Below are 5000 nucleotides of genomic sequence, written 5' to 3' on the forward strand. Positions count from 1 at the left end.
TATTAATGGACGATTTGAGAACATAATGCGTGTATGTGCACTCAGAGAGAATGCTTTCTGGACGTCTCTCTCAATCATTAGGACCGTCCAGTAGTTTTCCCTGTGCTGCCCGGTCCCAGTTTCACCTGACTTAGCCCCAGATCAGGGATTTTCCACGGCATTCAGCGTACGGCGCTGGAATGATGGCATCTGATTCGTCTCCGTAATCTCCTTTTCCAGCTCGCTGACCACTAAGCTTTCGTCCCCGCTGGACCGGGGTGGACAGGCTTTCCCAAATCCCTGTCCTAGTGAGGAGTCTGGGCATGACCGTGTCTTTTTGTCTGTCTGTCTGAATGCACATTCGTCTGTCTGTGTCAGCACACTTAACACACTTACACACACACACACACACACACACACACACACACACACACACACACACACACACACACTCACACTCACACATACACATACGATGAGCCACTGGGTATGGCCATGTCTGTCTGTCTATGCGGCGGGTCTCAGCGGACGTGCCCTCATGAGTTCTCTGGCGCGGCGGTGTGTCCGTCTGTGTGAGGAGGACGAGGCGCCGGTCAGCTGAGGTGTGATGGCGGGAGCTAGAAGCCTAATGGCTTCAGCAAACCCAGGGAGACGGGAAGCACTGCCCTGGTCATTATCGGAAGGACGTTTAGACTTCATCGTACACAGATCGTCTGTCTGTGTAAAGTGTTTTGAAGTGTGTGTATGGTGAAAGACAATATGGAGCACCAATTGGATGTCTTTCTGTCAAGTGTGTGTATTTTGTTCTGATCTGATGTTTGTGTGTTGCTATGGTAATGGAATTATTGTCATCATCAGCAAATGGTATGGTATTTATATTTGTTTTGTATGAAACCATTTACTCAAGCTTAGCTTAAGCATTCACTTCATTGTTTCAGAGATCTGTACTGGCATGAGAGCCAGTGTGTGTGTGTGTGTTTGTGTGAGAGCGAGCGAGACAGGATGTGGCTTTTATCCAGTCCTAGTTGTACAGAGATAGTTTTGGCAGGCTTCTCTCTCTCTTACCCACAGACACGCACACACACACACACACACACACACACACACACACACACACACACACACACACACACACACACACGTGCGCACACGCAATCATCCCACAAACACGCCACTTTTGTTCTCTCTCTCTCTCTCTTGCTCTAGTGACTGGTGAAAAAAGGAACAAAAGATTGACTTTGGTGTCTAAAGCTCCACAGCCTTCTGGAACACAGATTGAGCTTCTAAACTCTCACAGCGGCAGAGTCAAGAGGCTGCGGTGCTCTCGCACTCTTGCGTCAAACGCGTTTAGTGTGATTGCCCTCTGCCCAGAGGACGTCAAGGGATAAAAAATGCGTTATCGCATCTCACATCTCGATTCTCGCTCTTCGCAGGACGAGCGCCTCAGCACAGAGACGGCTTTGTGGCCCAATTAGAGACACAGCCGCTTTTGTGCGGCACAGACAGAAAGCACTTTATTGTTGATGAATGTTGTGAAATCAGAAGGCTATTGTCAACGTGTCAGCGGCATGCCCTGTGGTAGAGAGAGACTTTTGGGACCTGTGGAAAAACCTTAACAACCCCAAAAAAGAAAATTGTATCCCAATAGCAAATGGAAAAACATGGGTTGACCATTTTGAAAATTTATACAAAAGAGATGAACTAAACCTGGCACAACAAAAACTAACAAACCATTTAAAAACACTTGAAAAAACACAAAAGATTAATTAAATGAATTAGACTCAGCTATAACATTATCTGAATTGAACACTAAAAATAAAAAAACTGAAAAATAGAAAATCATGCACTGATGGAATTTATAATGAAATGTTGAAACATAGCACCCCAAAATTAAACAAGTAATCCTGAAACTATTTAATTTAATATTATCCTCAGGCCACTTTCCTGACCAATGGAAAATTAGTCAGATCACCCCATATACAAAAATGGTGACAAATTTAACCCAAAACAATTATAGAGGCATATCACAAGGCAGCAATTTAGGTAAATTATTCTGTAGTATAATCAATAACCCGAATTTCAAACTTAATAAAAAAAAACAATATATTAAGCCCCTCTCAAATTGGTTTCATACAAAAAAAATAGAACAACAGATCATATTTATACTTTACAGACACTGATACAAGAAAACGTTACAAAGGTCAAAAACGGAAAAATATATGGATGCTTTGTGGATTTCAGCAAAGCCTTCGACTCCGTTTGGCATGAAGGTCTCTTGCTAGAACTACTTGATTGTGAAATTGGTGGTAAAACATATAACATCATTAAAGACATGTATGAAAACATCAAATGTTGTGTAAAAATAAATAACAAACAAACTGATTACTTTCCTCAAACAAAAGGAGTGAGGCAGGGCTGTTGCCTGAGTCCTACATTATTTAACATTTATATCAATGAATTAGCAAATAAAATTCAAAATTCATCCTCGCCTGGTCTCAATCTTTTGGGAAAAGAAATCAAATGCCTGCTTTATGCAGATGATCTTCTCCTGCTATCGTCAACGGCACAGGGACTACAAGAGAGCCTTTCTCTTTTGAACGATTATAGCATAACTTGGGCCCTTCCAATCAATATGGAAAAAACAAAAATAATGACTTTCCAAAAAAAACATTCGAACATAAATAAATATAATTTTACCATTGGCGGAAAACAACTAGAACAAGTAAGAAAATACAACTACTTAGGACTGACCATTTCTTCATCAGGGCAATTTGATAAAGCAATCAAAGACCTATCCGAAAAAGCATGCAAAACATACTACATGTTAAGAAAATCTCTATTTCAATATAATCCTCCCATCAAATTATGGAAAAAGATCTTTGATTCCTTAGTAAAGCCAATATTACTATACGGGGAGCCAAATTTGGGGTATAAAATATAAAGACAATTTCAAACATGGGACAAAAGCCAAACCGAATTATTACATTTGGAATTCTGTAAAAATATTCTAGGTTTTTTAACAGATGTGCACCTAATCTAGGCTGCAGAGCTGAGCTTGGAAGATTTCCCCTCCTTGTAGACATACAAAAAGAGCAACCAAATTCTGTCATCATCTTCCAGACTAGCAATTCAGAGCAATATCACCACACTGCTGCCCAGCTGAGGAGTGAACACCCAGAGAGTGACCCCTTAAACTTCATAATACAAAAACACAACCTGAAAAACTGCAGCTCAAGTATTGTTTCAGTAGCAAAAGAAGTAGAGAACACAGCAAAACAAAACTACATTAACACATGGAAATGCAAAATCGAACAAGTAAATAAGCTACACTGCTACAGAACTATTCGAATTGATTACAAATTGGCACCATATTTAAATGAAATTAAAAACCATCGTCATAGAAAACTCCTGTCAAAGTATCGACTGAGTGATCATTCCCTTGCAATAGAAAAGGGTAGACACCGCCAAACCTGGATAGCTCGTGAAGATCGAATATGTAAATTCTGTAATACTGGAGTAGTAGAGGACGAATGCCACTTCCTCACAGAATGTCCCAATTATCAACACTTAAGAGCTATATTCTACCCACAAATTGAAATCACTTGTCCCGGCTTTATGACTGCCACCAATGAACAAAAACTACAATTCCTCCTGGGAGAAATAGATAAATGTGCCCACTTAGCCTACCAATATTTACAGTCCTGCCACATTTTAAGAGAAAACTTCACATAGAAAAGTGCATACAGTATATAGTTTTTTGTTAAATAGTTTTATATAGACTATTGTATAAGTTTCCTTTAAATTTAGATTTAAGAATACATGTTTAAGTTTTCTTTAAACATGGATTTAGTTACTATTTTTTTTTAAACATAAGTTTTCTTTCTTTTAGTTTAGATAAGTTTCCTTTCTTTGACCCCCCTTAAAACAAATATTGTATATGTTTGTATTGTCATGTTACTGCTTTGGCAACACTATTTTCTGAGTCATGCCAATAAAGCACATTTGAATTTGAATTTGAATTTGAGTGGAGGAGAGAGAGAGAGGAGAGAGGAGGAGAGAGAGAGAGAGAGGAGAGAGAGGAGGAGAGAGGAGGAGAGAGAGAGAGAGAGAGAGAGAGACGGAGGGAGAAGGAGAGAGTGAGAGGGAGGGAGAGAGAGGAGGATGAGAAAAGATAAGAAGAGGCGCAAAGATTGAGAAAAGAGAGTAACAGAAAAGGAGAACAAGGAAGAGAGAGCTAGAGAAAGAGGATAAGAGAGAGTGAATATTCATGCTGGGTGGATTATAAAATATAGTCGTAGAGAGTAGGAAAGAAGCGAGTCCTAGAGCTACCGTAATAATTATCCGATAATCAGTCGACCCGCTCTAACCTCCAGCTGACAGTGAACAAGCCGGACTTTTGAGGAGCTAGCAGACATAGATCACTGTCCTCCTCCTCCCCCTGCCATCGCTGTCTGACCCCCACCCCCCCCCTCCCCCTCAGCAGAAACGAGGGATGAATAAGTGAGCAGAGGAGAGAGGAAGAGGCTGTAAAAAACAAACGAGTCTCCTCCTTCACATACCGCTGTGCAGCAGCCTCGTCCTCGTATCAAAGCTGCCTGAAACGTTAGCGGAAATGACCATGGAATCATTCAGCCCTTATTTACTCTCTCGGCAACAAATTTTATTAACGACAACTCGATGAGAAAACCTCAATCAGTTTCTTAATCAGTTTCTCACTGCGAGAACTACAGGTACCCACAATGCATTTAGTGGGTAAGGACTCCCCGACCTAGTTGCATTAAGTACATCCAGCCTTGATGGCTTTAAGCCCCGAAAGATCAAACCAGACATGCAGATTCTGGTCTGGCATTTCCATATGCAGGTGAAGGACATCAAGACAATGCTAGGGTGTGTGTGTGTGTGTGTGTGTGTGTGTGTGTGTGTGTGTGTGTGTGTGTGTGGAGTGAGTGAGTGAGTGAGGGTAGTCCCAAATGCCCATGCCGTTAGCATGGCTCCCATTTTAATCTATAATGTATCAGGTG

The 5000-nt window shown here is 41.0% G+C and overlaps 1 protein-coding gene across 1 annotated transcript in view; it reads left to right on the forward strand.

Annotated features, from left to right (window-relative positions):
* Nucleotides 1–5000, forward strand: part of LOC125291682 (immunoglobulin superfamily member 3-like) — a 179654-nt gene that overhangs the window by 107497 nt on the left and 67157 nt on the right.

The sequence above is a fragment of the Alosa alosa genome, chromosome 3 (assembly GCF_017589495.1).
Source record: "Alosa alosa isolate M-15738 ecotype Scorff River chromosome 3, AALO_Geno_1.1, whole genome shotgun sequence".
In the NCBI taxonomy this organism is placed as follows: domain Eukaryota; kingdom Metazoa; phylum Chordata; class Actinopteri; order Clupeiformes; family Clupeidae; genus Alosa; species Alosa alosa.